This window comes from Nyctereutes procyonoides, unplaced genomic scaffold, assembly GCF_905146905.1.
Source record: "Nyctereutes procyonoides isolate TBG_1078 unplaced genomic scaffold, NYPRO_anot_genome, whole genome shotgun sequence".
In the NCBI taxonomy this organism is placed as follows: domain Eukaryota; kingdom Metazoa; phylum Chordata; class Mammalia; order Carnivora; family Canidae; genus Nyctereutes; species Nyctereutes procyonoides.
In genome coordinates, this window is record NW_026575043.1 from 1,335,981 (window position 1) to 1,346,600 (window position 10,620).

General features: G+C 39.2%; 1 non-coding gene across 1 annotated transcript; it reads right to left on the reverse strand.

The window, feature by feature from the left end:
* Nucleotides 1–4,733: 4,733 nt before the first annotated feature.
* TRNAS-AGA (transfer RNA serine (anticodon AGA)) lies at nucleotides 4,734–4,815 on the reverse strand. The gene has a single exon. It is a non-coding gene; the product is annotated as a tRNA-Ser (tRNA).
* Nucleotides 4,816–10,620: the final 5,805 nt, after the last annotated feature.

Below are 10,620 nucleotides of genomic sequence, written 5' to 3' on the forward strand. Positions count from 1 at the left end.
TCTGGGTACATATCCCCCTTTCTTTCATGATATTGATAATATGTGACTCTTTTTTTTCCTCATCAGTCTGTCTAGAGATCTGTCAATAATATTCAACTTGCCAAATCACCAGACTTTGGGTTTCATTGATTTCCTCTACTGTTTTCCTGTTTTGTTTAATTAATTTTTGCTTTACTATTTAATATTTTTTTTCCTTCTGCTTATTTTGTGTTTAATTTGCTCTTCTTTTTTTCTAGTCTCCTTTTTATTATTTTTTTTTTCATTCCAGTATTGTTAACATACAATGTTATATTAATTTCCATTATACTTTTGCTAGTTTCTTGAAGTGGAAGTATAATTAATTTATTTGAGCACTTTGTTTTTTTATAATATAAACATTTCTTGCTATAAATTGCTCCCTATACAAAACTTCAGCTGTGGACACTTTGTACTATTTTGCTTCTATATTCTTAATTAAAAACTTATATTTCCCTTGTATATATTATTTGGCTTGTGGGTTATTTAGATGTATTTTCTTTAATTTCTGGTATCAATTTCTATTTTAATTAGTTGTGGTCAGAAAATATATTTTCTATGATTTCATTCCATTTAAACTGAAGATTTATTTTATTGCACAAAACACAGTGTATCTTAGTGAGTCTTCAGTGTTGCTTGAATATATTGTATTCTTCTGTTGTTGGATAGAGTAGTCTATAAATCTTACTCAGGTCAAGTTCCTTGATAATGTTGTTCAAATCTTATATCTTCTTACTGATTTTCCTGACTACTTGTTCATCAATTACTGAAAAAGAAGTGTTAAAATCTCCAACAGTATTTGAAGAATTTTTCTATTTATCTTTTCAATTTATCAGATTTTGCTACATGTATTTTTAAACTCTGTTACTACGTGCATACATATGTAGGATTATTATGTCCTTTAAAAAAAGATTTATTAGAGAGAGAGAATGTGCACAAGCAGGGGGGAAGATTATAGGGAGAGGGCGAAGCAGACTCCCCGCTGGTCAGGGAGCCTGACAAGGACTTGATCCCAGGACCCTGGGGTCATAACCTAAGCTGAAGGCAGCCACTTAATTGACTGAGCCACCCAGGAGCTCCTATTATGTCCTTTTGATGTATTTACCCCTTTATCATTATAAAATGTTCCTCTGTTCCTCTTTTTTATTTTATTTTATTTTTATTTATTTATTTATTTTTTCCCCTCTGTCCCTCTTGATCTGTTTTCAAGGCATTAAGGTGACTTGATTTTTTTTCTCATTTGTTTTCCTTCTCTGGTATCAAAGTTAGTCACTGTCTGAAGAACATTATTGTGTATACTTTATTCAGTTTTCTGGTTTAAGGTGGAAGAGTAAGTCTGGTCCCAGTTGTTTTACCATGATGAAAAACAGAAGACCTTTTGGCACTGGTTATTTAAGTCCACCAATCTGACTTTATTTATTTTTAAAGATTTATTTATTTCTTTATTTTAGAGAGAGTGGGGGAGGGGTAGAGGGAGAAGGAGAGAGAGAATCTTAAGCAGACTCTATGGTGAGCATGGAGTCCCAAGCAGGCTCAGTTCCCTGACCCCAAGGTTAGGAACTGAGAGGAACCCAAGAGTTGCTGCCCAACTGACTGAGCCACCCAGGTGCCCCCCACCAATCTGACCTTAAACTTTAGTGGTATATCATTCTTTCCTTTGCATAGTGTTTATTCATCCTTTTCTTCCATGATCCTCTTCTTGAATATAGACATTTCTGGAACTAATTTCATTCCTGGTCAACACCATGAAAATGAACAATTGGAACAAATCTATGAATAAAAAATTACAATTAGTGTTCAATGACAGAAGCAGAACCACGGAGATGGTTACATACATTTCATATATATACACATATATTCATATATACACATATATTCATATATACTTGAGGGATTTGTACAAGCTGATTAAGTAGTCTACGTAAATGCTGAAGTGCTGTAGCTCAGAGTCCATAGGGCAGTTTGTTCAAGAAGGGAAGAAAAATATAAAGTGGGGAAGATTAGAACAAGCTGGACTCCACAAGTAGGAATTGAAGCCCCACAAGATGAATTGAAATTTGTGTTATTTTGGTGCAGATGTCCTGCGGAAGCCAGGGCCCTTCATTTAGAGCTAAACACACACGTTTGATCCAAGAAAGAGGAGGCTGAAAGAGGATCCAGGGGAAGGTGGGGCAGTGGCAGGCCCGACTGCTGCCTCTGAGGAGGTATGTCAGCAGGTGAGTTAGAACGAGCTGCAAAATGGCTACTTGACATCTCCCTCCAAATTGCCCCCAAGAATGTCTCTTGGGGACCATCCAATCAGAAACATACAGAAAAGGGAATTCAGCCTGGCTAAGTTGATATAGATAAGAAGATAATGTTTTAGTACATATGTAACAACCAATATATTTACATATATAATAACCAGAAGCGTACTGCCTTAGTTTACATAGACAATAACCAAGAGCATACTGTCTTAAATATCATAGATTTATAAATACATATATCTTGATATGTATATTGTATCAGTCGTCCAACTTTGCTATCTTCTTCAATAGCTTCTCATTTTTTAAGTTGCTCTACATTTCCAAATGTGTCTTTAAAACAATGGATTAATTTCCATAAAATACATATTTGGTGTTTGGGATTTTATTGAATATGTTGATCAATTTGGAAATAGTTGTCACCTTGACAAAATTGAGTCATTCAAAAAATAAACATACTATTTCCTTCTATTTAATTTCCACCAGCAATATTTTGTAGTTTTTAATCCATATTCCTGCATATCTTTTGTTAGATTTATTCCCAGATGATTAAGGTTCAGCTGCAAATGAAATATTTGTATTTTAATTTCCACTTGTTATACACATATACATTTTGTATATGAAAAGAAGAAACAGAAACAAATAATGTTTAACCTTAGCTGAAAGTGGGCATCTGCATATTACTTCCAATGTGAACCAGAGGGACTAAATAATTTAGTGAATAATCCTGCTGCACCACAACACTCATTTATTTTACCCACTAACATTTAAGTAACATAATTGTAATAATTAGTGTTTAAATTAAAATATTGATTAAAATTTCAGGTTTATTTTTGTCCTAAAAGGGTGTTTCTTGATTATGAACTTGGATGGTGACTTCATGGAAAAGCTGATGTAACACTGCTTATTTTTTTCCTGATACAAAATCATGGGATCCAAGAATGATTTGATTATATTCACCCTTCAATTATGCATGATACTGGTATGTAATACTTCCATCTTGTGCCTTTATCCTAAACATCAGTCATTATTAAAAATAATGTGTATGAATTTCCTTGCTTACTACAGAATTCTGCATACTATTCTTTCATCAGGCATAAACTCACATTCAATAATTTTCTCATTACCTATGTTACATCTAATGTTCAAATTGTGCTTGGGTTTTTATTTCAATGAGCACTATTTTTAAAATTAATTGATTTATGGTTTTTCTTTTTTCATCTCTTTATTTTGACATAAATTCTAATTTATGGAGAAGTTGCAAGAATAGTACAAAGAATCTTCATAAGTCCTTCACCTATATTCATCAAATGTTAAATTATGACATGTGCTTTATTTCTTCAGTAGATAGATACATATAGATAGATTTACACGTACATACTTTTGTTTCTTAAGTATTGACAGGTGAGTTTCAGACAAGATGTCTTACCCTAAATACTTCAGTGTTTTCTAAAAACAGGGACCTTCTCTTTCCTAACCACAGAACAATCATGAAATCAAGATTAAAACTCTTATTTAATCTACAGACCTTGTTAATATTTTGCCAATTGTGCAGATCCTTTATTTCAAGAAAAATAGGTTGCATCCAGTTGTTGCATCTCTTTAGTCCTTGAATCTGAAAGAGTTCTTCAATCTTCTTCTTTCATTTCATTGATGTTAAAAAACAAAGTGGTCAGATATTTTATAGAATGCCCCCTAAACTTGAGTTTGTCTGATGTTTCCTGAGAGCTAAGTTCATAGTATGCACTTTTAGCAGAATATCTCACAAATGAGGTTGTATTCGTCGCAGTCCATACCTGGGAGGTGTGTGATGTTGATTGTCCAGATACTGGGATCAGTTGATTAACGTGGTGTCTGCCACAGCTCTCCACGGTCAAATCACGATTCTCCTTTTGTATTATTTATATGATTCATGAATTTCGCTTCTTTTTCATTACATTTGGTTGTCTAGGGAGAAAATAAGGTAAAGGAAGAAGAAAGGTAATATCTGAGTGGAAGACCAAGCAGGGTTTGTCAGAGCCACGGTGTTGGACAGGAAAGCGCAACCGTACTCCCGGGAGGGGACGCCCGCGCCTGGGTGACCGTGCTGGTGTTGCTCGGCGGCTGGAGGTGAGTGTCGCACCTCTGGCTGGGCTCCTGAAAACCCAGCCCAGCCTGGATCTCACGGAGCTGGCTTTCTAAGTGACGACCGTATTCTCGCAACAGAAGTGCGTATGTGGAGAAGATCCAGGTGGGGCTTCAAGGACAGCAAACAGGTGGCAGCATCCGAGTTTCGTTCAAATAAGTTAGTTGGCTTTCTTCTTTAGTTTCGTGTTTCATTTTTTGCCTGTGAAGACAATTGTTTAACCGTGGGACAGGAATTCGGTATAAGTGAGGGACGGAGCAGGGCACTCGGTCACCAAGGCCACCCTGCAGCAGTGGGAATGGCCAGCGAACTCCTCCCAGGACAACCTCCGGTGTCGGAGAAAAACACGCCGTAGTCGACAGGACTCGAACCTGCGCGGGGACACCCCAACGGATTTCTAGCCCGTCGCCTCAACCACTCGGCCACGACTACACGCGGACGGGAGCGCACCCACTGGCACTGGTGGAGCTCTGGGGCGCCGCACACCAACCCTCCGGAGCTCCTCGGCCCCGCTGCTGTTAGACACAGTTATTGGAAAGCAGCCGACCCCCGGGACCTCGGGACCCCGGGGACCCCAGAGCACCAGCGCCGCCAGCAGTCCCAGGTGAGTGCAGGTGACCCCCGCCTGCTCCGGGACAGACTAGGAGTGCTGGCTTCAGAGCGCAATTTCCCCTGCGCCAAACCCGTGCGCACCCAGGCCCTTAGGGCATAACCTTCTCCTGCTGAGCCCACGCTCCTCCCTGGGTGACCAATTGTGCGGAGGAGCTCCAGGTGAGCTCCAGGTGGGTTCCAGGTGGGCCCCAGGCTGTTTGGGGAGGGGTGTGTTAGGTGGTTCCCAGGGAGGTTCCAAGAGGGCCCAGGAGGGTTCCAGGTGGGCCCCAGGGGTTTTCAAGTGGGCTCCAGCCGGTTCCAAGCGGGGGACTGCTTCCAGGGCTTTGTGTCCCAGGTTGGGGGCGCTCAAAGTGATGCATCCCTAACCAGCATCTTGCTAAGCTGTTATGGTTTCTTGGGGCAGATGAGGGGCTATTTCTATCCAAATTTAACCAATTCTACAGGGTTTTTCCCCCTTTCACATTTTGAGCTTCATTTCTCTGTCACAGTGTTTCCCCAAGTCTTGAAACTGATTTTGTCTATCCTGCTTAGAAGGTCTTAATGTAATTTTTTAAAGAGCAGGGCAAGGAGGGGAGGTGGAAAGGGGGAGGAAGGTGATTCGAGTCTGAAGACAGGGGGATCTTTCGCGCTATCTAAACAGACAAGAGGACTGAAGTATACCCAAAGGCAGCTGTATCCATAGAGGCCATCATGGTAGACCGTTTGGCCACAGACTGTGGCTATTAACATGGTGACAGAAGACAAGAGGACTCTTAGAGACACCCAGACCTTCTATAGAACCTGCATGAAGGAGATGCCCCTCAGGGTTGCTGACCTCATCTGAGAGGGGCTGTCCTGCTATCTAACCCTAGCCAGGATTCAGTCCCTGGGGGGCTGCAGAGGAGCAGGAGGGGAGAAGGAAAGGTGACATGGGAGGACATCTTGACATTTTTCTGTCTTTTTGTTTTCTTTGAATAAATGTCACTTTTTGGGGCAAAGATAGGAGGAGGAGGGAGGAGAGGTGAGAGAAGAGTGAAGGGAGGTGGGAAGGAGATGAAGGGAAACTCTTCTCCTACTGAGATAAAATCAACTTTAAGAAACCCCCAGTTTAATGAGGGGAGAGTCTGCCCTGAAGGGAGTATTAAGCCAAGTTTTGGGTAAAGGAACCAGACTCCATATTTAACTGAGCAGTTTATTATTTGAGCAGCCTTCACTATCACTGAGTATCAGTCACATAATCAGTCTTTAAAAAGCATGACTAAGTGCGAATGTAAAATAAAATTGAAGTTGTGATATAGATGTTGCCATAATTAGTTATATCATGACACTTTCATGGGTCTATGTGATATCTAATCAGATGGGGACCCATATGCCAGGGCGGGGGGGGGGGGGCAATCATGTGGAAGCCAGTGGGGGCGGGGTGCAGGTGGTGAAAGGATTCACTGGAGGCAGAAGGAAGGAGATAGAAATTTACTGACCACACTGGGTGAGGAGTGGGGGAGGGAGGTAAGGGGGGGTGCATGGCAGCAGAGGAGAAAGTGCAAAGAGGCAGTGCATAGGGGTTGTATTCAAAATGGGAAAGTATGGGGTGCCTGGGCAGCTCAGTCAGTTAAGCTCTCTGGACTCTTGATCTCAGCTCAAGTCATGAGCTCAGAGTTGTGAGATGGAGCTCCAAGGGGGCTCTGAGCTGAGCATAGAGCCTGTTTGGGATTCTCTCTCTCTCTCTGCCCCTCCACCTCCCAACCCCTAACCCCTCGTGGGCTCTCATGCTCTCTCTCTCAAAAAAAAAAATATAATAAATAAAATACAATAAATTTTAAAATGGGGAAGTGAGGAGGTATGGGGATGTATGGGATTTTCCCTTGTTGATAACTGTGCCTGGTTGTAAAGAGCCCGCTAATCAGCTAGGGCTTGTGGATACTTTGAAGTGAGTCGCCTGATGGGCCTGTCTGTTCAGCCATGTGGTCACTGTGGGCTCATTTGCCTTCATCAAGTTTCCATTTTTCAAACCTGTTGTCTAAAAGTAGCCTCTTCAGTCTTCACATTTTTAACATACCTATAACATTTTAAGTAAATTTCTTGGAACTCTAGTTTGAAGAAGTTGAATACCTATGAAATAACAGAAAAGAAACATTTTATGCTTTCAAAAACCTCAGGGGAAAAAAAGATGGCTGCAATTAATATGAACTGAATTTATTGAATAAATTTTTTTAATTAAAATAAAAATAATATATCCTTGACAATTTCACCTTTTTATTTTTCTCCCCATTAATGTGTGGAGTGGGGAGGAGGTATAGGACAGTAGATTCAGACAAAAGTGAATTGGAATTCATCTGCAGGAAACAAAAGCATTCTAGCCATTTTAGTCCCAAACTGGAAGCAGTCCAAAGTCCATTAAGAGAAAAGGTAAATAATTGGTTTTCATTCTAAGGGATAGTAGAGCAATGAAAACAAATGAATTTCAACTGCACACAAATTGGAAAAATCTCACATCATATTAAAGTAATACCAGACAAAAAGGCATGCATATCTCATGATTGTTTTTATATGTAGTTCAAAATAGACTAAACAAATTTATGGTGTTAGAAATCAGAAAGGTGAATTGTTGAAGGTAGTTATGGCTGAGAAAGTCCATGAGGGGACCCACTGGAGATGCTGAGAATGTTTTTCTCATTCTGGGGTGCTGGATACATTTTGGAATTTCTGAAAATTTCACTTTCTGAAAATTTCTTGAGCTGTATAATTACAGTTTATCTACTTTTCAGCATTGATACTATATTGTATGTCAATAAAAATTAACTTAACAATACATTTCAACCTATTATAAGCAAAAGGGGATTAAAAAGTAATCCAGAACCTTACAAAATTTTTGGAAGAGAGGGATGGAGGGAGGTGCCAGCTCTCTAATCCAACCCTGCAGAAATGGTCTCCCAGAGAGCCTGATATTGTCTCTACAGTCAAAAAAGTAGGAGACTGGGGCACCTGGGTGGCTCAGTCGGTTAAGCATCCAACTCTTGATTTCTTGCTTTCTTCAGTTGGGGTCCTGACCTCAGGGTCCTGAGATTGAGCCTCACCTTGCATCAGGCTCCCCACCCAGCCGGGGCTCTGCTTCCTCCCCTTAAGCATAGACTCTCTCAGAGAAACACATGTTTAAATATGAAAATAGGAAATTAAGATGCTGCCACTGGAATTGTTTATTTCAGGCACCTGGAGGCTTCTGCAATACCACTGCTCTTTCTAGGGCAGTAGTTCTCAAAATGTAGCACGAATGTGATTTGTCATGGCAGAAAGCAAGTCAGTCAGTGATTTATGCCCTGGTCTTAATTTATGAAGATGACTGAGTGATGAGAAAGAGGTCAGTCAGAGAGGAGAGGTCAATACTGGAAGAAAAGTTTAATGTTATTCATGGTTTCCCTAAAAACAGTTTTGAATTCTCTTAGATACAGTTCTCCTAAAAACTAGAAACTACCCAGGGTCACAGTGGGAATACCAGTGTTGGTCAGGAAACAGAAAAGAGCAAGGCGAAAGCATAAGCCACAGTCTTCATTGAGATTTCCACAGGAAAGTAAAGGCAGGCCAAGGTAAAGAGTTTAGGATTGGCTAGTTTGAATAATTCCAGTGAGCTTTAGGGGTATCTGGGCTCTCTCTCTAGTTGTCTGGTACCTGGTCCTGGGCTGATTTACGGCAGGGAAATATTGGCTTTATTTGTGAGTTTTAGATAAAGAAGTGATTCAGAGAATGGGCTCTGGATAGCAGGAGACATAAAAAAAAACTTTAGCTTTAATTTGGCCCTGTATTAGCAGGTACCAAATAGGCAAATACAGAATCTAAGGAAACACAAACAAAGTAATTTAAATTTCTAAACAAGTTTTCAAATGCTGGTGCTGGTGCTGGTGCTGGTGCTGGTCTGGGGACCACTCTTTCAGAACCACAGTGTTCTGGAGCACACCATGCCTTCTAGATGTGAATTAGCAAAACCACTGATACTCCTCAATTTGTATTCCACTGGGGAAAATCCAATGTGTCCATGATCATGCTCATCAGCATAGAACCAGAAGGCCCCTTATGTCCACATTTGAAAACTGAGGCAAAGCATAAATCACACCTAGAACCCTAGTTGCAAGGGAACTAAAGAAATGTACTTTTAACCTTCTAGTCTCTGTAGTACAGGAAGGTTCAGGAGATGGAACTAGATGATTACTGCTAATCTACTATACCCTGCATAGATGTTGAAGCTGACATGTTCTACCTTCCCAGAGAATTAAAAATAATACATTGGTATCACACTGAGGGGAAGTTGACAAGACACCTTGGAAGGGGCCCTCATTGTCTATGACCAGCTTTTCAGCCAGATTCCGATTTATTGCCTATAGTCTTTTTTCTTACTGATTTTGAGGAATTCTTTATATATTCTAACATAAATTTTTAAAGATTTTATTTATTCATGAGAAACACAGAGAGGCAGAGACATAGGCAGAGGGAGAAGCAAGTTCCCCACTGGGAGCCTGAATGACCCTGGGATCACAACCTGAGCCAAAGGCAGATGCTCAACCACTGAGCCACCCAGGTGCCCCCTTTACACACTGTTTTTTTGTTTGTTTGTTTGTTTGTTTGTTTTCCCCCTTTACACACTGTTAATGGTGTCTTTGGATGTGCTGAAGTTCTTAAGTTTAAAGAAGTCCAATTGATCAATTTTTTAATGGTTATTGCTTTTTCTGCTTATTAAACAGGAAATCTTTGCTAACCCAAAGTTCATGAAGATAGTGTCCTGTTTTCTATGACATTTATAGTTTTAGCTTACATAGTTAGGTCTTTAATACATCTTGAGTTAGTTTACACAAGAGATTGATGTCATTGAAAACACTGTTTTCCTTTGTATGTCCAGTTGACTCAGCTCTGCTTTTGGAAAAATCTATCATTTGCCCCATTGAATTGCAGTGACAGATAAATGTTTGTGGTTTCATGTAGGCATATCTACTTTGTTCCATTAATTTTTTTATCTGTCTTTATGCCAGCAACACACTATTTTTTAATTTTTTTATTTTTTAATTAATTAATTTTTTTAGCAACACACTTTTTAAATCAATATAACTGCTTTAGAGTAAGTCTTGCTATTTGGTAGTGAAAGTCCTCCAGATTTGTTCTTCTGCAAGATTTCCTTGACTATGCTAGATCCTTTCCACTTGCAATTACATCTTAGTTTGTCAATTCTACCAAAAGTCATGTTTGAATATTTTATTTCAATTACATTGAATCTGTGTCTTTCAATCAATGAATATGGTATATCCTTTCATTTATTTAGATAACTTTAAAAATTCTTTGCACAGTGATTTGGAACTATTAATGTAACAATTTTGCACATTTTAATTTCATTTATTATTGTATTTATCATTAGATTAGTCACAGTTTTATTGCTATTGTAAATGATATTTTAAAAAATTATCTGTTTTTGCCAGTATATATGAATACAACATTTTGTATCCAGCAAATTTGCTATTTTTACTTATTAATTCTAATAATTTGTAGATTTGGGGGATTTTTCCAAGCATGTAATCATATCATCTGCAAATGATATCAGTCTTATTTCTTCACTTCTAATCTTAACATCTTTTAATTCTTTATCATGTCTTGTTTCATGGGCTAAGA